At 33.4% G+C, this 27,038-nt stretch overlaps 1 pseudogene; it reads right to left on the bottom strand.

Moving 5' to 3' along the window:
- Positions 1-14,268: 14,268 nt before the first annotated feature.
- Positions 14,269-15,506, bottom strand: LOC105727052 (dnaJ homolog subfamily A member 1-like; annotated as a pseudogene).
- Positions 15,507-27,038: the final 11,532 nt, after the last annotated feature.

The following is a 27,038-nucleotide window of genomic DNA, read 5'->3' on the forward strand; positions in this document are numbered from 1 at the left end:
TAGGACCTCCAGAAATCTAGACCACTTAATAAATATATTTGGATTGCATAAAAAACTAGCACCACTTCTCTTTGGTAAAGTAAAAGTGGAGAGAAAATATGAACAGTTTCTAGCAACTATTGCTGATTGTAAAGTCTATTGCCTAGTGATTTACTTATAGGAAATGATATTTTTAGTTAGTATTATTTTTACTGTTAAGACATTTCCAGCCAGGCTGTAAGCATTTTTGGAAAAGGACCATGTCCTCCAACTTTGTTTCTCAGATTCAATAATAGCTGTGACATGCTGTAGGTGTTCAACACACTGGGTTAAAAAAAAAAAAAAAAAAACCCAAATAATTAAATAAGACAATTTGATAAAATATGTTTTTACTGAAGCAATTGATAATATTTCAGAAAAATCTAAAAATTGATCCATTTGTATGCTACTACAGACCTTCTAGCTCTGTACAGCTCTATTAATCAACATAGAGTCTAATTGGCTATAGATACAGCCATTTCCTGCATTGCGATGATAAGAATATTACTTAGACTCTTTATTAAATGTACTCTTAAAGCCAAGATAAATTTTTACACATATCTAGATATACAGGTCCACTACAAATGACCAAGAAAATTGTGCATAACACCGTTTCTTGGAATACCATGTGAATGGCACCTATAAAGTTGTTCAAACAGGCAACCCTCTAAATATTCCCTTAAAATGTAGCCTACAGATCTATTTGAAAAGACATTATGCTATTTTTTCTTATTGTTCATAATGAATTCAGGAACAATTCATGTTGACTAATAGTGACAAATGATGTCATTTCTAAATGCTCTCATTATACATCAAATTGACCACGATGAATACTTTGTCTTCTCAAAAATAGAACATGTGCTCATTACCAATATTAGATAATCTTTCGTGTTTCCCATATTTCTCAAAGATTACTTACAGTGATTTTATGGTTACAATTACAATATATTTTTAAGCATCCTGTAATATAATTCTTCCACTTCTGGAGATGTAAAAGTATTTAAATGAATTTTTTTCTCTTTTGTGACACTTTGAAACAGACATCGTTTGTGGTTGCTTATAGCCTCTCAAGTCCTTTTGCCATCTTCATGCATTACTGGCTCTCAATGTGCTTTCAACCCCAAAAGCCAGTTCCTTCAGTCCTTTACTAGAGTCTTTCCATTAGACGGCTATGTCTAGATTTGGAAGTGCATGGAAACTTATACCTACCCAGGGCAATCAGTAACCAAAGCATGTTGGTACAGTGGAATAATACTCTCATTTTCTTGTTCCTGGACAGGTAACCCTGAAATGCAGGCTACAATTTCTGCAGAGTTCCTGGAGATTGTGCCAAATTATCTTACAAGGAATTTAGCTAGACGTTACACCTTTGTTTGGCTTCTTATCTTGTTATGGGTTTAATTGTGTCCCTCAGAAAGGATACATTGAAGTCCTAATTCCAAGTACTTTAGAAGGTGATTTTATTTTGAAATAGGGTATTTACAATAGTAAGCAAATTAAAATGATGTTATTAGGATGATCCCTAATCCAATATGACTGATATAAAAAAGAGGAGTTTGGAAACATACACACATGCAGAGAGAATGCCATGTGAAGATGAAGGCAGAGATGGGGTGATGAATCTACAAGTCGAGGAAACTCAAAGATTGTCAGCAAATCACCAGAAGCTAGGAGAAATGTCTGGAACAGATTTACCTTCTCAGCCCTCAGAAGAAACCAATCCTGCCAACACCACGATCTTAGATATCTAGTATCCGGAACTGAGACAATACATTTCTGTTGTTTAAGCCACCCAGTTTGTGGCACTTCACTGCAGCAGCCCTAGGAAGTGAAGACACTTCCTTTTCTGCACCACGTTTCTATTCCCGCCACTACTCCACCAAGAAAGTTTCCTACCAAAGCATTTTTATATGAATCTACATCTCAGTATTTGCCTCTGGGAAATTCAATCTGAGACAACTCCGGGCTTGTATCCTGAAATATTGGTGTATGAAAAAGATTATTAAGAGATAATTGGTGAAGACCAATCCTCTTACTGAACTAAGCAAAAACATTCAGAAATTGAGCATTTAGCTTTGATCTACCTTCTGTGAATATTGCACTTTTCTCTCTTAGATGTGACAGTTACCTGGTTAACACATATTCTTTTTCTATTCTAACAATAGAATTTAGCATTTTTCTCAGTAACCTATTTCTGGATTTAACTTACTTCTATTCTAGAATTTCTTTGTTTTCTTTTGCATTTGTCAGGTTTTGGCCCTTCTTTTAATCCTTGGGAAGCCACTTCAGATTCAATCTTATTGTAGATTCCCCCAGACTATTAGCTATGATAAATTTGCTATCTCCCACTGTTCTCAAGCATGGTAGTTATGCAGAAATGTATCATCAAAATTTATTTCAGAACATTTCAACACTCTTGACACGTGCTTTAGAGTTAGAGATAAAAATTGTGGGGTCACATTCACCTTTTTCAGCTTTCATAAGAACAGTCAAGAGTATGTCTTTGAGTCTGCTAAGCCACTCTGTCCTGAATTCCAAATAGACACAACCACTTTAATTGAAAGGATTCCACCACTCTTAACATCCTCAGCCAATTTACTTTCCCCACCTGAATGAAATCCAGCAATTGCCCATTTGCTTCCTCGTGCAAGATGAAATTGTCAGCAAGGTAAATAACAAATTTATTAAATGCCATCCTTTCAGCAGAAGTAGATTTCAAACAGATGCTCACAGAGATCAAGTTCTCCATTATTTGCATACAGATAGTTTTGTGTTAATTTGGAAATCATTTATAAAATTTAATTATAATCTTCATTTTTTTGAATATATGATGTATCAGAGCCATTCTTTCAAATCATATTTGTTTTGTATTTATGTTGTACTTCCTAACTGCCAGATTTTGGTACAGCATGAATCCACAACAATATTAATTCTCTTTATTTTTCTTATTTGTACCCCTATTCATAGACTGTCTACTTGGCTTCATAAACCTTGCATGCAAAAATAAAGCATAAAATTATAAATGTTCTCAATATGTTCCTCCTCTATTACTCCATTTTATTGAATAAGTTAGAGACTAATTTATATACTATATACTATAACTATATACTAATAAGTATATTAGTCATCTTGGACTGCCCTAACTAGATACCATGGAAGGAATGTCTTAAACAACAAAAAATTATTTTCTCACAGTTCTGGAGGCTGGAAGTTGAAGACTGGGGAGTCAGCATCCTTGGGTTCTGGTGAAGGCTGTTTTCTTGGCTTGCAGACTGCCACCTTCTTGCTGTGTCCTCACATGGAGAAGCTAGAGAGAGCAAACACTCTGATGTATCTTCTTATAATAATCCCACTATAAACTGAATGATCTCCCAAACACTATCACATTGTGGTTTAGAGCTTTGCCATATGAATTTTGGGGGAACACAAACATTCACTCCATTACATCAAGCATTTCTCTTCACATTGCTCTGCTTACTAAGTCATATTAATACGTATGCTATTAACATGCTATTGCTATGGTTGGAACATATGTGTCCCCCCAAAATTCATAGGTTGGAACCTAAGACCCAATAAGATGGTATTGAGAAGTGGGGCTCTGTCCTTTTGGATGGGATTAAGACACTTGTAAGAGGGATGGAAGAAACTGTCTCAGTCATTTTAGCCCTTTTCCCTTCCACCAAGTGAGGAAGCAGCAGCCAGTCTCCTTGCCCATTGCTTTGTCATGATAACAAAGAGTACCAGAAAACTGATATTCTCAACTATGAATAAAATAGCCAGCTTCCATTTCTTCATACTTTCCCAAAGTTTTGGCTATCAGTCTGGAAAAATAATTAGTCCACAGATACTCTTTTGTCTTTCAGTTTGAGTTTTTGTTGTGTTTTGTTTTGTATTTTCCCCCTAGGTCTTCAAAGGCAATAGAGACACATCAAGTTTCTCCTAAACAATTTGCTTATTTCAGGCATGGACCAGCACAATTGGATAATGTTGAATATTGCCAGCCCATCAGTAATATCTCAAGGTTATGACTCTGAGGTCTTAGATATACACATAGCCATTTTTTTTCCCATTTAATAAAAAAGACCATCAACTATATTTAAGTATAGGTTGCATTTTTAAAAATTATTTCATTTTGTTGTCTTACCAATAGTAAACTCATTTATATTATATCTAGCTAATCTTTTAAACCATAATAGGCAATTGCTAGATACCTGATTACTTAACCATGCATACATTTGAAAAACATACATTAATTCAGTGCACTATGAAATGAAGTTTCTGGGTCAGTTGTGGTGGTATAAATTTGAAATGGGATCTCTCATATAATAAATGAAGGACCTCACCATGGTACTTTGCACAAAGCAATCACTTTATAAAAATTAACCACTGATACACATAATAATGGTACTTAACCAAAATTATTATTTAATAATAAATTTCCTTTAGCATCATTATTATTATTACTATTCTGTGATCAGTTGTTAAAATTTTGACAATTTAGTAAAGAGTAACTGCAACTTTGACTCTGCATTTATCAGAATCCCTAAAGTGGCTGAGGAAGGGAAGTGATATGCTCACAGTAGCAGATGGGACAGACTAGAAGGCAGAGATTGAAGGCAGGTAGTTTGTAAAAGACTTCGCTTTTAAATGTGGATTTTACTCTAATACAAATGTCAACAATGCTGTGTGAAAGAGAAAATGCTTGAGGAATTCTGAATTCATAACAAGGCATCATCTTTCAATGAATCCACTGTGGTCAGACACATAAAACACCTGCTTTCTTTACAGATTCTATGCGATGCCTTTACTGGCCGAATGTCTTGATTCTATGGTGCTTAAAACTGAAATGTCACCATGATTTCAAAGGGACTTAATGGTTAGAAACTGCTAAAAGTGTTAGATTTCCATGTCAGCTTAAAATTTCCTAGCTTTGTTAGTTCAAGCCACATACTTAATGTAGTTTGATGCTGCCATTATTTATTTAATTATTAATGCTGCCATTATTTAATATAGTCAGTGTATGAACTTAACAAAACATACTTGCAAGTCTTGCATTTTCCAATCAATATTTTAAATTTGTTAAGAAAAAAGTGTGCTCTTCAGTTATAAGAGTTTTCTCAGTGTTTCCTGACATGACTTTAACGTAACACATCTATATGTAAACACAGATTCTCTTGTTACCAGAAATAAATTGGAGTATATCACTGGAAGAACTGACATCAGTTTCTCAAGGTAAAATATGACATTTTGCTGACACAATATGAGTAAAAATTCTCAAAACAATCAGACAGCATTATAGGAGGTGAAATATAGGAGGGTTTAATTTATCATGAATATTATGAATCAACATTATATTTTTGGTTTATTTTTACAATAAAGTATATATTTCTCTTTTTGTAAAATTGTGTTATATTAACATACATAAATAGATTCACATTTCAATGTCTTATAAGGTTCTTAAATATATCAAAAGAAAGAAATAAAGAAATGCCATAAAGTTATATCTCCCAGGTAAAATTTTCAGTACCTGTCTGATAAAAATGCATAAACATGTACATTGCTAATAATATATATAGTTCCATATACTATATATATGGAAGCCATGCCCTATTCCTTACAAGCCATGCTCTATAGCTGAGAAGGAAATGTCTTCTTTTGAGAATTATTTCAATTTGTTGAAATCAGTAGTTTCAATTTCTTCAAATCTTGGTTAAAATACAAAACTGGAATTATAAAATCACAGATTTAAAGATTATTTTTAATATTATATAATCTAATCACCCATCATCACAAAAACATAAAAACTTGAAGCTCCGTGTTTTGGAGCTTTATGTTTTATATTTTGTCTCAAGATATCCAAGGTCATAGAGCTAGTTTATGATGGAATCATGCAGTAGCACCAAGTTTTCTATTTATTTTATTTCACTCAAAGACCATATTTTTTTCTTGCAGGCAATGCTGTCTCTCTAAAACATGTATGTGTTGGCCAAATATGTGTCATCTGCCCATTTAAACATGTATGCTCTAATTTCATGAAAATGTTTGTTCAAAAACTGAATAGAACTTCTTAATTTAACAAATATTCTACATTGTGCAAGATACTGTATATTGTTGGAAGAAATGCATCTTATCTTTGTGGTTTTAAAGCTTTCTACCTGAAGGAATGATAGCCTGTGCTATGTGATTTAGTTCCTATGATCTTATTGTATTGATGAAGTGAAATAAGTTCAGTTTTCCCCTTTTTACATATAGGAATATACAAAAAAAATGGTTTCAATTTGTCCAAATTCATATAGTTTATAAGCGGTGGACTTAGAATGCATCTTTCCTACACCTGCCTACCCTTCCAAGGTTCACTGAAATTAGAATTATTGATTTTTCTTCACCAGTAACTTCAGGCCCTTAGCAGCTGAAAGAGAATAGAAATATTGTGTATAACCATGTCTTCTATCCAGTTCCTTCTCATTTAATTGAACATAATTACAAGCAAAACTACAAGCCCAGGGAGGATAATCCAGTTCTTAGCTGCTTTGCCCATATTACCTCTTTATATCTCCTTCCTGGTTTCAAAGCTAACACATAAAGATGACAGGTGGGTTCCTGGATGGTCACAAATTAATAATAATAAGTACCACTGAACTCCATCTTCATGTTGGTCCAGTCCAAAGGACCAGGTATCTGGCCAGAATCATATGTTTAGTAGTTACTTTGATTGGTACTCCAAATACTCTTCTCTAAGTATAAAGTTATGATGGGAAACCAGATTGCTGTTAGTAGTGATCCTGGTCAGCTACTGCTGCTACTACTTTCTACTTCTATGCTTTCTACTACCACCATTGATTTAATAAGAGTAAAGTCCTCTTGCTTCTTGCTAGTATCCCTTTCCAGGAGAATGGAATATTTCTAAAAAATGGCTACAATCCTATGCAAATTAAATGATGTTTTTCTGTCTTTTGAACTTAAATATCGACTATAATTTGTAACCGCTAATATGTGATCTGAAAGCCTCATTGACTAAAAGGTCATTGACAGTTTCTTGGGTTATGATGGGTTGCCACAGCCTTTGGAGAACACACCATGACTTGCTTTCTGACGACCTGGATTTTATGTGAAGTCATGTGTTCTTAGAAAAACAGACCTTTAAGACACTCCTCTGCGATCTGGTATGTTTAAGATAAGCCTTAGATGATACAGCCTTATCTTGTATCTATGCAAAGTTTATCCTCTCTCCACCAGCTCTATGTTTGAGTGCTCACTCTGAAAGGATGGCAATCTCGGCTGGCAGAATTCTAGATGTGGTTGGACACCTTGGTGTCTCTGCTTCCATAGACTCTGTTCCACTCTTTTGCAGTGGTAGTTGTGGCTTTGTCTTCCTTGTTCTAACAGATAAAGCATAGCTGTTCAGAATGGCTTAAGGCTAACTGCAGCGTGGCTGGTTTACTTGCAGCTAAGTCTGAATCACATTTTATTCTCCGTTAACGAGATTGAACCACTAACCCACATCATACTACAATTAATGTTTTATTCTTTATTCCAAGACATTATGCAAAAGTATTCATAAAAAATGATTTTCTGAAATTTAGATACACTATATTTTTAGATTTATCCTGATCTTTAGCCCTGCTAGACTGCCAAAGGGAGAAATTAAAGAAAAAAAAAAAAACCCTTATTTTTACCAAGTACACCCAATCAAGACATATTCATTGCCCTGAAAGAAGATTACAAAACTCATTTTCTATATTTCATTCTCAGTGACTCCATGCTGGTTTTGAATAGTTGTTACTTTCCATAACAAAATTGGTTCTGAATTTGGTCTGAGATCAACATCACTCAGCAATCAGTCATTATAAAGAAATTTATTTCTCTTCCCTTTCCCCTCGTATTTCATAAATTATTGTTGTGAGTTTAAGAAACATCCTGTAATATTTAGCTCCTTTTTGGCTCTTTTTAAAATTCTAAATATCAATTACAGTAGCCTGCCTCATGGGCAAACTCCTTTCTTGTTTTGGGATGTATTTCATCTGAGCCAGAACTGCTGAACTTGTTCAGAGCAACGATTACAATATTTTCACCCACTTGAAACTTAAATTTTTCTTATCAACATTCATTCTATCCCTTCTAGTTCAAAGATCACTCACAATGACAAGCAAAGACAAGTAAAATAGAGTTGAATGTCTTTTTCTTCTCTTTGTCACTTACTAACATTTAATTATTAGACCTATCCCTCCCTTCTTGATTACATTTTTAAAACTTCTAAATGTTATTACTTTTTTCTCAAAATGTCTTGCAAAACTTTCTGCCTTGAAATTTTCACCCTCTTAATACAACATTTTTCTCTGGGCTTGTCCTGTCTCATATTCTACAAATTCTATGTTGGCTATTTACTCCTTTTTACAATTTATCATCTGAATTTTTTATTTTATTTTATTTTTTTGGTGGGAGTCTTGCTCTGTCACCAGGCTGGAATGCAATGGCACGTACTCGGCTCACTGCAATCTCTGCCTCCCGGGTTTAAGTGAATCCCCTACCTCAGCCTCCTGAGTAGCTAGGACTATAGGCACACACCACCATGCCCAGCTAATTTGTTTGTATTTTAGTAGAGATGGGGTTTCACCATGTTGGCCAGGATGGTCTCGATCTCCTGACCTCGTGATTTACCTGCTTCAGCCTCCCAAAGTGTGAAAATTTTCTAATTGTAAATTCTGGTATTTGATTTCTGTAAGCACACAAAGTGTCATATTTGAAGGTTATATTGAATGCAGATTTATATTTGGAAAAGATTGTGTGATTCTCTAATATAACCCAGAGTAGCACTGACCCTTCAGAAGGCTCAGTTTTTAACAGTAAGGGTGAGGGAAAGTAGGGAAGAGAATGGAGGTGAGGAGGGTGTGAAACCGAACTTTTAGGGAATAGACATTTAATAAAAGTTAGCTATAAGGGAGAAATACAAAAAAAAAATTAAAGCTATGAGATTTATATATATGTGTATGTATGTAAATATGTGTATATATAACATATATACATATAAATTCTATAGTGAATACCTTGATACATCTTGATCTTTGTTAACCAAGAATAATTATCTTCCTTTTCAAACTGTTTTCAGAGTCATTTTAAAATAAAGATAGTTTCATTTCCTTGCAATACTAGCTGCTAGTAAATAAAATATATTTCTATTACTTTCCTATTACTACCAAATAGCTCCCTTTTTTCATGAAAATAAACATAGGGATAAAAAGTTTTATCCTTCATGTTATAAGTTTTGCCTTAGATGTTCCATTGTAATGTGTTCTAAAATCATTAGTGAAGATATTTTGGTAGACTTTGGAAACTTATTTTCATTTTATCCCATAAATATATAACTATAAGTAAATATTTTATGTGTTATATTTTTACTATGAATATAAATCAATGGATTATAAATAAAATATCTAAGCATATGATGAGACCATATGCATAGTTTTGCTTGTATATTTTATGTTTCTTCTTAGTTTACCATCAGTCATGACTGCTGAATACATATTAAGCTAACGTTTTCTCAGTTTGCTCACAGGTTGTTTTATTTTTAAAAAGAAAATTGAATATTTAGCAGTCTTTTAAAATATTAATATAAATTGAACCAAATTTTGGTTAAAAAATTTGTTTCTCAATAAAATACAAATGAATATTTTTGTTACTTCTGAAAGCTGTGTAACCTCAGTTTTTGGCTAGAGGTTTAGAAGCACTTAAGCATATTAAAATGAACATTGTATTGTCATGGGTATTGGTTTCCATCACAGGGAAGAACTCAGTGGCATTTGCCTAGGGTGCATATTTGCATTGGCTAACCTGTCATTAAATTCTGGTTTAGAGCTGCAAACTGAAGTGTTGCCTGGTTTGATAAAATTGAAACTACAGGTTTCAGTCATTTCAATAATTAGCCACTAGAAATCTGTCAGTCCTGAAATCAAAATGTACTCAGGCAGTATACTTACTGGAAGACTAGACTCTAGGTTCCTTAAGCAATCATGACTCTCAGGTAGAAAGTTAATCTCTAGAAGCATTTTGTTGTGTTTTTGTTAGTTTTTAAAACAATTGTTGGAAAGCCATATCCTTTTTCCTGCCTTAAAAGTGTTTCCTGGCTACAAGTATAATCCTTTGCAACAGTATTTTTGAGGGCATGCAGGGAAACATGGAGCCTTTATGGACCATTGTCCAGTCTGCATTTCCCATCCACTGTAGGAATATTACAGATTTGATTTCCATTTAAGTAAAACGTTGGATTATAGCAACTCTAAGATCTAAGAGTCCATATAACTGATGTTCTTTAACAGGTGTAACAAATAAGTGGTCGATGTATGTGTGAAAATTCGAAGAAATGAAAGAAGCTAAGAGTAGAGATTATTCAATTTAAAAATGATCATCATTATGCACCCCATCCCAGTTTAGTTCAGGAAAGCAGTTGTTGAGGCTGGCTTTGTCAGAGCCCAGTTCTCTTCTCAATCAGATTACAGCAGGGGTCAGAAAGAAAGTACCATTTCTAAAGTGTCTGTGCCCAATAAGCCATACTGCCTCAGCTTTCTTATTGGAAAGTTAAGAATCCAAGTGAGTGAAATTGTTTTTTTTTTTTTGTTTTTTATTCCAAGCTCTTTTACTAGAAACCAAACTTTAGAAAAAAATATGATTAAATTCAATGACTGTGAAGATATCTAACCTAATATGATTCTAAAAATTCTTTCTTCTTCCCAAGTTTAAGTCCATGCACCCTATGGTGGAGAGAATCAAGTTCATTATGTTGTTTATTCCAGGTAACTATAAAAAATTGAAACTTCTAAATTTCACACCCAACAATTAGCTACTTTTCTATTCTTTACTACTGTGAGTATAATTGGATTTGAATGAACAGGATAAATATAAGAGCGATCTCTTTATGTGGTGGCAGAGAAAAGTCAATAACCCGAATCTAATGTAAGCATTATAAATATATACTTTGTTAAAAATAATAAAATTAAAGGTAAATATAATAATCAAAACCACGTTAAGATCAACATTTCCTAACTTAGTCTCTACATCATTGTTTGATACTTTTTTCATAATTGCAACACTATTTAATGCTCGTTGAAACATTTTCTGTTCCAAAATCTTTTTGATAGTTTTTTAAAAACTTAGTTTATTACTAATGTAATAGGCATTCAACACAAGACTATTGATTGAGGATAGTAACAAATATAATAAGTGAAATAAATAACTGGTACAACTGTAAAATTAAATTTGAGCTGTATTTTAAATATAATTTAAGCTATTTACAAAAATCAAAGTTTAAAAATTCAACAAATTACATCTCAAAGTACTTAACCTTCCTACTGTTTAAAGGAAGAGAAGTCCCTTTTCCTGTACAAAGATAATCCTTCTATTCATACTTGAGATTCCATATCCTCTCACTTATGTTTAAATTATTTCCACCTCTAATATTTTCTTTTTTAAAAATGTATAAAGTTGCTCAAGATGCTTCATTTTAACTAGAGTTTCAAAAATGAAAGCATTTTCCCTTCCCTCATCCTTGTGGCCACAATCTATTTTATCTAATTATTAAACTTTTAATCTAACTCTTCCTTCATAAAACCATTGGAACTGATTTATTAAAATTCACACTTGTCTCAGTATTATCAAAAGCAAATAATACATTTCCATACTAATCTGACCTAATCTTTTTATGATCCTCGAAACTGAAGCCCACTCTCATTTATTATGATAATAATATCGTTCATCTGGGCCTTTTGGCTGCCATTACATATTTTTCCTGGGATTTGCCTTTCCTTTTCAGAGTCCTTCTTTGATTATACAGAGTTAGGTTTGTTTTGTTTTGTCTAAGATTTATCTATAAGCTTTTTCTTATTTCCTCTGTTTTTCTTTTCTCACCTGGTCTAATTTTAGACTTCTTTCACTCGTGACTTCAATTATCTAAAAACCAATGATTTCTAAATCTGCAACTCCAAGCAAACCTCCCACTAGACCTTAGAAATTGTATTTCTGTTCTCTTAATAGATACCTCTATATATGAATGTTTAAGAGGTACCTCAGGCTTATACTGCAAAATAAACTTATAGCCCTATAACATCTACTATTTTACATTCGTTCATTCTTTGGCTAATGACAAGTGCTCACCTAAATTTATATTCCTCTCCTCATTCTTAATCACTTAAAATATGTTTCAGCCTCCCTTGTGTTTAGGTGTAGCCATAGGACTGATTTTCAGCTGATGTAATTTGAGAGGAAGTGATGTGTTCTACTTCCACACATGGTCCCTGACATTCCCAATGCATGCTCCTTCATTTGAATTTTCTTTTAGCTAGCAGGAACCTTGAGACAAACTTGATTGCCATAAATTGAAAGTCTGGAAATATCTGCCAGTTTAGGAACCTAAATGACTGTTGAACAGAGCTGCCCCGCGCAGTTCCACTTAATGAACAAGGAATAACTGTCTTATTGCACTTAAAGTCATAGGCATATGGGGAATTTAATTTAATTTAAAGATTCTAAAAAATAGAGATACTTAAACCCAAAACTTGGATGTCACTACAAATCTGAATTTATCTGATCTAATCAATCATGTACATATAGGCACACATGTTGTGCATACATATAGCTATTATTTGTTTATCAATTAATCATCTATTTATCCCATTTGTCCCCACATATTCCCATCATTATTTAACTCAGGTCCCCATCTTTTCTTACCTTAACACTTTCAATAGATTCTTAATAAGTTTCCCAGAATGGAGATTCACCCCTGCTTTTTCCCCATCTTCTTTCAGTCTTTTATTCAAAATAACATTTCTTAAATAGGTGCTTAGTTATTTTGAGCTCATCTGCTCAAAATATTTTTGAGAAATGCTTTGTAATCAGTATATTAAAGAGACATTCATACATTGCAAGAATTACTTGAATTCTGATATTCAGATTTAAGCATGTGAATATATACATGCTTTTAAATATACAACTAAAGTTATTCATTATAATTTGCTATACTACCAACATTAAATGACAGTTACTTCAGAGCATAAGTCAAAAGGTTTAAAGTAAGCCTGTAACATACCAAAGGAACACCTTCCTATATTATGCATGAAAATTCATTGTCCATATCAAGGTCTCTTTACTTTAACTTCTAAGTTATCCAGCTCTGGAAGTCACTACTTAGGGACATATTATGTTCCAAAGAGAAGGGAGTTAAAATAACTAGGACTGGTCAAGTTATACATATGCATATATATGTGTGTGTGTTTGTGTGTGTGTATGTGCACTTACACATGCACGCATGCACAAATGCAAGGGTGCAGAAGGAAACACAATTCTAGAAGTTCTAGTCCTCAAGAAGCAGCTTTCATGTTATGAAAAATTCCTTCTTTAGAAAGGTATCATTTATATCATTGATATCATAGCCTAAATTATATTATGTCATCTTCAAGTAATAGTTGAGGCAACAGAATAAATGCAGAGGAATCACAATGAAACTTAAATAATACAAATAACTATACAAATCAACACTTCTCTACAAATTACATTTATTTTTTTCTGATTGCCAGTTAAATACAGTTTTAATTTCGTAGGTTAAGAATGAAAAGTCATACACTGCAGTCAAGACATACACCTAGCATTTCACTCTAAGTTTGTTCATGTACACAGATGAAATCAATTACAAGGTTTGGCCTAACAAATGCTAATGAAACTTCTTTTTAAAGTTGTTTTTATAGATTTTAAACTTCATCTTTCACAAGGAAGTCATCATACATACAGTGCAAAATCAGAGATTTTATATTTGCCTTTATTCTCCATTTAACTTTTGATATGGTTTGGCTGTGCCCCCACCCAGATCTCAACTTGAATTGTAACTCCCAGAATCCCCTGTGTTGTGGGAGGTCCCAGGGGGAGGTAATTGAATCATGGAGGCTGGTCTTTCCTATGCTATTCTTGTGATGGTGAGTAAGTCTCATGGGCTCTGATGGGTTTATCAGTGATTTCCACTTTTGCTTCTTCATTTTCTCTTGCCACTGCCATGTAAGAAGTATGTTTTGCCTCCCACCGTGATTCTGAGGCCTCTCCAGCCATGTGGGACTGTAAGTCCAATTAAACCTCTGTTTCTTCCCAGTCTCAGGTATCTCTTTCTCAGCAGTGTGAAAACAGACTAACACAATTTTTAAAACATTACTGTAGTTGACTATTGAAACAAAAACGATAGCAAGCAGTAAACGTATTAAGATTACAGTCCTCCACTCATTCACTGCTGCACATAAAATGCCAACTGTGAGTGTCATTCACTGGCTCCATGAAGAGGTTTGACACTGAACCCCACCTCTAGGATGATGTTTATCATTCTCATGTGCTTCTCTATTGTCATGGTGCCATCTTTTCTCATTTGGATCAAAGACCACCAGTTCTATCTGATCCATTTCATCAGTCCTTCTACTTTCTTCCTCTAAGGTAGTTCTTTCAGCAAAAAGAGTTCACCAGGTGAGAGAAAGCCATTCTCAGGAACAATTTACCTTCAATTAGATAATTTCACAACTCTTTGTATGGGCTACATAAATTGGCATTCCTTCATTTAGGACACACTAGATATCTCCATGCTGGACAATCTGAGCTGGATGAGAGGTGATGACTATAGTTCAGTCACTAAGAGTAGAAGCCACAAAATGCTTCAACGAGCTGTATGTCCATACACATGAAAAGCTCACCTCCTCGTTGAGTAAAAACAGCATGCTCCTTTTGATCTAACACAATAATAATATCTCCTAGCTCCAATCCTGGTTCTTTGGTCTGCTTCACCATGGAATGTTACCTTCTGGCATCTTTCACGCCTTTGTCAATATGGACTTGTACAATCTTCTTTTCTCTATCTTCGTTCCATTGCAGCTTTTATATGTATATTCAGGGATGATTTATTCTCCATGGCCCTAGCATTCTATGCCCACAGATTAAATTTGCTAAACCATCCTGGGTCCTATCTAATGAATTCTTATTTGCATTCTATACCTATGCAATTGGGACAGCCCTCTACTGTTCCTTTCTTACCACTTCTGCCTTCACATTTGTCACAAATCACATTTTTTTTTTTTTTTATTTGCAGAGCCAGTTTTTTTGTCACACTTTTATATAAATCTTCTAAGGTTACTGACAGCTGACACACATTTTTACCTTTCCTTTCCCTCTGTATACTTCCTCATCCTCCTCCAAAAATCATATCAAAGCTGTCCATAGGAGAGCCAAAAGTGCTACCTGCTCCATCCTCTTTAATTACCTGGTTTCCATCCTTTGTCATACGATTCACATTTCTTTGCATCACAGAGAACTTCATAAGCTTGAGAACTCTGCCTGAACTTATCTCCTTCATTCAGGTTCTTATCAGGGTGGTACTTCAATGCCAGTTTCCTATAAGCCATTTTCCTATAGCCTTTCTGAACGGCATTCAGTTTTACCCCCAAAATATCATAGAAACTGAGTTCTTTCACCATTTTTCTACTGGCAGTGAGTAAGCTGAGGTTGATGTGGAGGGTGCACAAAGGAACGTGCCTAGTAGTTGTGCTCAGATGGGGCAGCCACCTCCACCTCTCACCAAGTGGTCTGGAAAGTTCCCTCAAAATATTTTAAACATTGTCACATTTTTTGATCCATCCATCTAGCGTGTATTGAGTACTATGACTTACACATTTATACTTAGATTGACATAAATAAGCACAATCCTCATTTCAAGAAATGTGCATTTTAATGAAAAAAAAAACACAGTGATAAAATAACTGTAAAACATAGATCCTTTTCTTTTTGTACATAAGATAAAACCGAAACTTCTTGGCATGGCATGAAAGGACTTAGTGAAATTCTAGAAGTTATTAAATAGATGTTTTGGGAGCATTTGGAAGAGGAAGCAAGGATTATTAGGAGCCAGCACGGGCTCACAGAGAATAACTTCTTTTTTGATAGAGTTGCTAGACTGGCAAATTAGGTGAGTTTTATAGAAAAACTTGTTGATTTCAACAAGCCATGTTTGTCGCTAATAAAGCTCTTTCGCTGATACTCTTAGAAGAAAACGGGAAAAGGGAAGGCAAAATATTAGAATATTAATTGATAATTCGTGATAATCAAAGATGTTTGTTACCAAGTTCTTCCCACCTGATCTAATTGAAATATTTAACAAAATCTTTGAAGTTATAAAAGGAAAGCTAAAACAAGCTTAAACAAAACAAAACTGATGAAAATTATTTTATTGTGCTTTTTGTAGCTCGTATCTGTGGGATATGATCATTTCTAGACACCACTATTTAAAAGGACATCTGCCTCAGCGAGGCTTGCGGCAACTCCACCAAGTGATAAGAAACTCTAGAGACAAATAATCTGAAGACAAAATGACAAACAGAAAACAATAAAAATTCTTATCAAATATTTGAATAACATGGAAAGGCATAAAATGCAGAACATAAAATGCAAATTATTTAAAAATACATTTATAAGTAAACATTTTTAATATTATGAGTACTTTTACAGATACATAAACATAAATAAAACACAACTTTTGAAACTTAGTTATTATTTCATAATGATATTTTCTGATCCTTACAGTATGCTACCATTTTTTCCATGCAACTATATGTTTTTAAGAATATGCTTTAGACCAGACAGGTTTTGAGCATGAGAATAGTGTGATCAAAATTGTTTATTATTAATATTAAACCAGGAGAATTCTGTGGAATGGATTTGATTGTAGAGAAACTGGTGTCAGGTGGATCAGTTGTAACTGTGCCATCCAAAATGGTAAACAACAGTTGCATGTGACAATTAAGCACTTGAAATGTGGCCAACGTGAGTACAGAGCAAATTTTTAATTTTGTTGAATTTAATTTAAATATCTACATGTGTTTAGTGGTTAGCATATTAAATAACAGAACATCTTCATCAACACAGAAAATTCTACTAGACAGTGCTCATTTGATACACATAAGATAAACATGGAAAACAATGATGGATTAGTGATGGAAAAGAAAGGAACAATTCATATATCAAAAAGAAATATTTAAGGGGCTTTTTGATAGGCCTTTAAATTGATTCAATATTAAGGTTTCAGTGAGTCAAAGAGTCCCATCTAGGGTGCTGGACTAATAATGCTTGTAAAGACTATCTTTACAATATATACTTTTAAATTACTTATTAAAAGGTAAAGATTAAAAAAGCTTTTCAGATATACAGTAGTAACAGGTAAATTTAGGTTCATAAATTTTGTATTGTAATTACAAATTGTAATTGTAAAATTATTTAATATTTAGTCAATATTTATTGCATTTTGGCTACTATAGAAGCACTTAATATATTGTTTTCTTTCTCACTTGCAATTCTAGCCTACAGTATTATTTCAGTGCACAATATTATTATTATTTCTATTTTACATATGTAGAAACAAAGAAAAAGTTATCATATGGAAATATGTAGAAACATTGAAAAAGTTAAATGTCATGTGGAAATTTTTGAAACTAGATAAGGACAGAGCAGGGATTTCAACCCTCATCTCTTTGAAACTGGCATCCAGATTTGTAATTGCTAATCTCTATTTCATGGTCTATAGGGTGCTGCTTGAATAGTCTGACCTAAAACACTCGTCTTTGGACAAAGGCTAGTGTGATGAGCAGCCACCCAAGGATACTGATGTGATCAGTTGATACAGACATTTCAAACGCTCAATAAACCTAAATTTCTTAATTTTTCAATCATATAGTCTGTGCACTTACTTGTATTTTCATAACTATTCAGCATAAATCTATTGAAGCAAAAAATTATGTAATTAATATAAACTATAAATTAAGATATATAATATTAATGTGATGCTAATAACTTTAAAACTAAAATGAGTATTTTTAGTCCATTGTAACAACTTTATTCTTGTAAGTTCTGAGAACTCTAAACCTTGTACGTCAATAAAACTTTCATCATGAATATACTATTTGAATTATTATTTTTAATTGACAAATAATGATTCTATATATTTTTGAAGTACACTGTGATATTTTGGTATATGTTTGCATTGTAGTATGATTAAATCAAGCTAATAACAAATCTATCACCTTGCATATTTATCATTTTTTGTGGCAAAAATAGTGAAAACCTACAATTTTGAAACATGCAATGAGTTATTATTTATTATAGTTACTATTTTGTGTGACAGAATACTGAATCTTATTCCTCCTGTCCAACTGAAAATTTTTCATCCTTTGATCAACATTTCCCTTTTGCCTGTCCAACTCCACTACTAGTCCAGTCTCTGGTAACCACCATTCTACTCTCTATTTCCATATATTGGAAGTTGTAGGTTTCCACATGTAACTGAGACCATGTAGTATTTGTCTTTCTGTGCCTGGCTTATTTTATTTAGCATAATGTTTATATGTGTTGTTGCAAATGACAGAATTTCCTTCTAAAGGCTAAATAGTATTCCATTATATGCATATAAGACATTCTCTTTAATTATCTATCCAATGATGGACACCTAGGTTGCCTCCACATCTTAGCTATTGTAAATAATGCTGCAGTGAACACGGAAATGCGGATACCTCTTTAGCAAACTTATTTCAATTCCCTTCAATATATACTTGGAAGTGGGATTGCTGGACATATGACAATTCTATTTTTAGTTTTCTGGGGAAATTCCATAGTATTTTCCATAATGGCTATATTAGTCTACATTCCCACCAATGTGGCACAAGAATTCCCTTTTCTCCACACTCTTGACAAGACTCATTATCTCTTGTCTTTTTGATAACAACAATTCTAAAAGGTGAGAGTTTGTATCTTTTGATTTTAATTTGCATCTCCCTGATAATTAGTGAGGATGAGCATGTGTATGACTATTTTGGAAGACATCTATGTAAGTCCTTTGCCATTTTTTGATTGGGTTCTTTGTTTTCTTGCTATTCAGATATTTGAGGTTTTTAAAAATATATTTGGAGATTAGTCCTTTATCAGATTAGGATAAAGGGATGAAATATTTCCTCCCAATCTGTGAACTGTCTTGTCACTCTATTGTCTTCTTTACCACATTGATGCTTCTTAGTTTGGTGCAATCCCATTTGCTTATTTCTGCTTTTGTTGCTGTGCTTTTTGGGTCTTATCCAAGAAATCTTCACCCAGACCAATGTCCTCTATATCTTCGTTTAGTAGTTTTAGAGTGTCAGGATTTATGTTCAAGTTTTTAATTCATTTTAAGTTGATTATTGCATATAGTAGGCGATAAGGGTCCAATTTCTTTCTTCTGCATGTGGCTCTCCAATATTTTCAACACCATTTATTGAAGAGACTGTTCTTTCTCACATTGTGTGTTATTGGCACCTTTGTAGAAAATCAATTGAGCATAAATACATAAATATGTGAGTTTATTTCTGTGTTCTCTATCCTGCATCATTGGTCAATGTGTTTGTTTTTATGTCAGCACCATGCTGTTTTGATAAGTATAGCACTGTAGTGTATTTTAAAGTCAGGCAGTATGATGTCTCCAGCTTTGTTCTTTTTACTCAAGATTGCTTTGGCTATTTGGGGTCTTTTGTGGATCCATATGAGGTTTAGGATTGCTTTTCTTATATCTGTGAAACAATGACATTGGGATTTTGATATGGATTGCCTTCAATCTAAAGAGTGCTGTTGGAAGTATGGACATTTTAACAATATTATTTCTTTTAATTCATGAACATGGGATATTGTTTCATTTATTTATGTTGTAATCTATTTCTTTCAGCAATGTTGTATAGTTTTAAGTATATAAATCTTTCTCCATCTTGATTAAATTTACTTCTAAGTATCTTGTATTTTGATGCTATTGTGAATGGGATTGATTTCTTAATTTCTCTTTCAGATAATTTCTTGTTAGTGTAACAAAATAAAATTGATGTTTCCTGTGTTCATTTTGTATCCTGCAATTGTACTGAATTCATCAGTTCAAACAGTTTTGGAGTAGTTTTTAGGGTTATCTATGTATAAGACAATGTCATGAGCAAATAGTGGCAATTTCATTTCCTCTTTTCCTGTTTGGATGGCATTTATTGATTGATTGATTGATTGATTGTGTAATTGCTCTGGCTAGAACTTGCAGTACTATGGGCATCCTTGTCTTGTTTCTGATTCTAGTGGAAAACTTTCAACTTTTAACCATTGAATTTGATGTTAGCTGTGGCCTTTTCCTATACAGACTTTATTGTGTTGATGTACATTCCTTCTATGCCTAATTTATTGAGAGTTTTATCATGAAATAATTGTGAATTTCATCGAATGTTTTTTTCAGTATCTATTGTGATGATCATATGGTTTTTGTCTTCGTTCTGTAAATATGATATATCACATGTAACAATTTGTGTATGTTGAACCATCTTTTTATTGCAGGTATAAATTCCACTTGACCGTGGTGAATAATCCTTTTAGTATGTTGAATGAATGAAATTAATAGATTTCTTTGTCTTTCCTTGTTTACTCTTAACTACTACATAGAACATCATCTGTAGGATTTGCATCTTTCAGAAAGTCTGTTTCATATGGATCTAATCATTCATATGGATCTAATCTACTATTTATAGATAAACCCCAGAATATAAAAAGCAATTCACGTTCACAAAAAAAGAGGTGAATCAGATGTTTGTTGATGTTATTAAAGATAGTAGTCATACTCTTCTCTCCAATATGCACAGAAAAGGACCTCACTTTTTCAGATCAGAAATAAAGCTATAGAAACTATGCAGAGAAAAAAGCATTATAAAATTTGCTAGAACAAAAAGGGGACCAAGGGTTTTGAGATTCTGTAGGAAATGATATTTGGAACTGGTAGCAAGAACACTAGATAGGCAGGTCCTTAAGTAGGAGACAATATTGTTAAAATAATTCCTAAAATAATTAAAAGAGAGGGAATAGGACTTATTAATGTCAGGGAACACTCATGTGGGTCTCATTGTGTAGACCTATGTTCTTGCCACCTCCAGGTAAACTCAAAACAAGGTAAAGCACCTCCTGATTTATTGACTTGCCTTTTCTCAGCATTATATAATTTTGGTACAATTCCAGCATGCTTAGAAGAAAGAAATATTTAAAATTGTACTACTGTTTATTAGTGAAAATTAAAACTATTTTTCCAAACTTAACAAATAGGCAAAAGTATACAACTTGATGATTTTTAATTTGTTTAGGAATTTTCTGATAGCCACTTCGGGGAAAAATAGGAAGAAAGGAATTCGTAGCTGGAATCTCTATCAGCCCCTATTTGACATTGTTAGAGAATAAAATTTTCTTGCTCACTGTATGTGACCAACAGCTACAGATGCATTGTTTATTACCTGTAGTTCATTATATCTGATTAAGAGCCACACGTTCATTTCTCATGATTACTGATTAATGGTTCACACATGGCATCCTCAAGCACTGGCTCCAAGTTGCCAAGACCTAGGTTAAGCCATATAACAATAAAGATAGGATAGTTTTCTATCCTGCAATATAAATCAGTAGTCTGGATTTCATGATCTTATGCAGACAACTTATTTCCTGGGTTCTAAAATTATTTTCCTACAGTCTTTGCCAAAACAGTTCACACTTTCATCTTCTTACTGGTTCCCTTGTTAGCAAAACTTTCACACACGCTTAAGATAAAATTATCCAAGACATTTCATTTAATAATGGGTACTGTGCGTGGTAATATGCAGAACAACTCCTGGATAGTTCTCTAGGGGTCATAGGAAAGGGTATTGGCTGTAACTTCAGTAAACACATTTTGACGGCAAAGAATAACCTCCACACTGACCACCTAGTAACAGTATTCCATCTGACAACATAACCAAAAGGCTTGTCCACTTTTGCATACACATTCAACAGGAATAGAGTTCCCAGATCAAATATAGGATGCCCAGTTAAATTTGAATTTCAAATGCATTTTTAAGTATAATAGGTACATGGGACATATTTATATTTTAAAGTTATTTATTGATTATCTGAAATTCAAACTTGGCATGCATGCACTACAACAATGCTAGTTGTACAGACAAGGAAGTAGCCTAGATACAGATTACATTACCTGCTTAACAATCTTTTCAGAATGGAAATTCTTTAAGAAATGTATTCAGTTGAAAAGTAGGGATAGGTGGAGCTAAAGATACTAGAACAGAAAGTGAGGCACTGTAAGGGTAGAAAGCAGTCTGTAGGGGTTAGAATTGGTGACTTCCTTCTTGGGGAGATTCAATCCTTACAGGAATTAAAATAGCATATTCAAGCAAGGACTCTGATGCATTGATGGTCCAGATATTATCAGAAACAAGCAAACAAATAATATTTGCCTGTGTTCATCTGTATACTAACTGCCACAAATTGAGGCACTTAAATAATTTCATATGAAAATGAGTAGTTCAAATCAAACTAGACTTGATTCAAGTTGTAAATATTTTCTTTAATTAGCTGGGAAAAATAGACTCTATTATCTAACCTCTCCAAACCTCAATTTCTCATTTTAAATCAGGAAAGCAATACTTCCTATCTAAGGGCTGTGAGGAGTTTTCCTATAAGTAATATACCCACATTAGTGCCTGAGTTAAATTATCTGTCACACCAACAGAGAGAGACTTCTAAATTAAAGCTACTTTTATTTCCAGTCTTTTCACAATAGGAAATGATGATCTATTATTTCATTGGATTTAGGCTTTTGACAACAAAGTACTCAATGCAATTTACTTAATATTACTAAGAAGATGTAGCTTTAACATATAAATAAAATTATATTGTGGCAATATTTTTTATCTAAATAAATATTTCCAACCAAACTACACTTTACCTTAATTTAGCAGAGTGTCCTTTATTCTTAGAGCAGTGATTTGGGGCAGAGTACATATTCAAAACCTATTTGTTGGAGGAATGAATGTACTCAGATAATTCAGTTTAAGCATTCAACTTTTGTATTGTGAAAACAACTTAGAACCATGTTCTAGCATCTTGCCTCAGAAGATCTTTGCCTTTGGGCCTAAAAAAGTTGTTCGTATAAAAATGTACTTTAATTTCTATACCTTCCTTAGCGATTTCCCCTTCAGTTGGCCTGATTACATTTCAAGTGTTTAATCCACAATAGAAGTTGCAAAAACTTGTCTCTTGTTATGTGTCAATATATTATGTGAAAAATGTTCTATTTGCAACTTTTTTTCCCTTATGGAATTTTATAGCTACCTTATTCACAAGCTATTGTGATCATAAAATAACTTTTCATTTTCAGATCAACAAAGAAATCATTATAGAATGAGGAAAAAATTTTTACAGTGATTACATAGTAAATCATAACCAAATTATTGCAAAAGTCATTGTTTTAATAGCATAATTTTAGTTTGCATTAATCATAAAAAAGAAAATATTAGTAAAAAAATTTCTTGCCTCCTAATTTCCACATTTAATTTGTTCTTGCCAGCATTTATGTATATGTTGACCATAACTCAGTAGCTAAAAAAGATAAAGGAACTTTCTCTTTCACACCAACAGAAAGAGACTTCTAAATTAAAGCTACTCTTTATTTCCAATCTTTTCACAATAGAAAATGATGATCTATTATTTCACTGGATTTGGGCTTTTGACAACAAAAGAAAAAGAGATCTGGTAATTCAGAGAATTAAACTGTGTGGATGGGCAAGATTAAATTCTGTACCAAAAAAAAAAAAAAAAAACTACAGCTAGAGAGAAATTCACATTGATATGAAACAAATGTTTTGATGAAGGCTTAGATAAAAAGAACAGACACTAATCAAACTAAGTATCATTCATGCACTATACACAATGCAACCAAGAACAGATGCGAAGGGCTGATGTGAGAGTAATACTAGATAATAAAGCTATTCAATGTCAACTCCCATTTACCTGATTATTACTGGTTCTTTGATTGAATTATACATAAGAAAAGTATGTTGGTAAAGTACTAAATGTATTTCAATTATTGAATTTGCCATCAATCATCACCAAAAATTACCAACTGTCAGCATTTAAGTCACCTATAAAGGTCCTGAGTCAGAAGGACACACTGTATAGAAAAATAAATCTAAAAGTAACAAGAGCTATATTATTGAAAAATAATAATAATCACAATAATAGCTGAGCACTTTTTAAATGACTGGTCTTGTGCAAAATGCTTTATTTTCTTCTTTACTCTTCTCAGAAGACTTGAGCTAAGTATTACTGTCATTTATATTTTTATAGATAAGGAAACTAGCTTAAAGAAGTTAAATAAGTTACTGAATTTCACAGGAGCAAAAACTAGAAGAGGCAAAATCTATATATAGGTTTTCTGACTCTCACACAGCTGCACTATAGGCTCTGCTAGCTGGTCAGTATGTGATCGTAACCTCACTCGATGTTCTCATCAGTGGAATGACGTAAATGCTGATACTCATATCTGGGAAATATTATAACAACAAATGAGAAAATATTAGAAGCTTGTGAGAATTGTGATGTCTAATACCATTACATATATTTTTACTATTAGCAAATGGGTTTATTGAAAAAAAAATATGATAAGGCTTAGGCTTTATGATGCTTCTGGTAGACAATTTCATAGACAATTAAAATAGGTAATAATATAAAAGCTTTAAAAGAGTTCACAGGAAGGAGAGATTTGATATGAAGACAGCTGTCAGGAAGAAAAAGAGAAGGCTCAAATAGCAGGTAAGAAAACTTGTATGGGACAATTTAGGATGGTGTTCCAGGGCTAAGCAGAAATATTCAGGAGAATTTATGTAACTCAGTGGCTAACTGCAATGTATGACACCTTCTAATTCCCTATAGTTTTACTAATATGGTTCAGTTGTTACCAATGTAACAGGTGAACAGTAATAGATAAAACATATTTCTGTAGTTTTAATATGGATAATTTTTAAGTGATTTTGCACATCTCTTATAGAATTACCTTTTGTAATTTATTTTCTATAAAGATGTCTGTCCATATCTTTCTTTCTTTTTGCTATTGTTTTGTCAAGTATTTCTGCATTAGTGGGAGAAGCTTTATAGGTGTTAGGATATTACTCCTTTGTGATATGAGTTGTGAATATTTTTCTAATTAATATTTGTCTTTTGACTATGCTTACATTGATTTTGCTTTGGAATATAAACACACACACACACACACATCTTTTTATGTATTTTGAGTTTTGTGCCATGACAAGAAAAAAAAACCTCCATTCTGAGATTTAAAAAAAAAAATTTGTTTGTTTGTTTATTGTACTTTAGGTTCTGGGGTACATGTGCAGATCACAGGGTTGTTGCATAGGTACTCACATGGCAAGGTGGTTTGCTGCCTCCATCCCCCGTCATCTATATCTGGCATTTCTCCCCATGTTATCCCTCCCCAACCTCCCCACCTTCTGCTGTCTCTTCCCTAGCCCCACTGACAGACCCCAGTACGTGATGCTCCCCTCCCTGTGTCCATCTGTTCTCATTGTTCAATACCTGCCGATGAGTGAGAACGTGTGGTATTTGATTTTCTGTTCTTGTGTCAGTTTGCTGAGAATGATGATTTCCAGATTCATTCATGTCCCTACAAAGGACACGGACTCATCATTTTTTATGGCTGCATAGTATTCTATGGTGTATATGTGCCACATTTTCCTTGTCCAGTCTATCATTGATGAGCGTTTTGGTTGTTTTATGTCTTCTTCTAGGATTTTTGTGGTTTTATTTTTACATTCAAATATTTGACCCAAATGGAATTCTTCCTGGAGTAACAGTATGAGATAGGCTTTAAGTTAATTTATTTTCCATGGGTCTACACAATTGTTGAAACAAAACTTATTATAAAAATAATACTTTATCTTTCACTAAACTCCTGCATGTATTTGGGTATATTGTAGATTTTCTCATCTTTTACAGTGATCTGTTAATTTATGCATCAACATCACAGGGTTTTAAAAAGTATTATAACTTTATACTGTGTGTTATAATGTAGTAGTGCTAATCTCTCAATGTTATGCTTTATTTCTAGAATTTTTGTGGATACTTCTACTTGCTTACTTAACAACAAGAACTTTAGATTTCGATTTTCAGATGCAAAAACCTCTTATTTTTATTTGGGCATTCCCTTAAATGTAATAATCATCTTAGAGAGAGTTTCAGCTTTCTAATGTTAAGCCATCTGCTTTTCAAATAGCATGTATAAATATGCAAATAGCATAACTAAGATCTTTGGATATTTTCTCCCTCAATATCTGCATCCAAAACCTAGTAAAATAAACTTGATCATCTAGCCTGATCATGAAGGCCTTGAGGGTTACCCTGATTGTGTCACTCTCAGCACCTGTATAACAAAAAGTTACTTTATTCATATTAGCAGTCTGTTGGAGGCTCAACATGCAAGAACGAGATCAGCCTACAGCAGAGACTAGGATATGTCCTCAGTTCCCTGAGCTGGAAAGAGAAGGCGCAAGAGAGGATTGGGGTGCAGAGCCAAAGAGGACTGAGGGAGACAAAGGCAGCTGACAGAAAATGACCCATTGCCAGAAGCCTTACCTAAAGCCAAAGAACAAACCAAAGTAAATCCCTAGCAACTTCACTGAGGCCAGCAGAAGAAGTGCAATCAGGTGGCTTTGCAGGAGCACTATCCACGTTTTCTTGGGCATTCTTCTGACAGTGTACTTAAATGTATAGCAGCATACCCTTGTCCAATTACATTACTTATTTATTGTCTATCTGCCATACGCTAGAATATCATATAGGAATGTAGGAATTTTCTAGTTTAACTGCCTTAAATCTTCCACAAATAGAACACTACCAAGGACTTAGTGCACATTCCAAAAATATTTTTGAAAGAAAACCCAACAAATACATATTGGATAGATAAATGCATAACAAATGCATGAATAAAGGGAGTAGTGTTCTGCTAGAGTATTCTCTGATTATTGCATTTCATTAGTTTATTAGTGAGATGGGCCATGAGAAAACAGAACAGAAGAGGAAAACCCAAAAGGGCAGAGGTGTGGGCAGAGAGGTGTGTAAAAATTGAAGTCAAACATGCAATT

The sequence above is a fragment of the Aotus nancymaae genome, unplaced genomic scaffold (genome assembly GCF_030222135.1).
Source record: "Aotus nancymaae isolate 86718 unplaced genomic scaffold, 86718_ANA_hifiasm-v0.15.2.pri h1tg000009l, whole genome shotgun sequence".
Taxonomy (NCBI): domain Eukaryota; kingdom Metazoa; phylum Chordata; class Mammalia; order Primates; family Aotidae; genus Aotus; species Aotus nancymaae.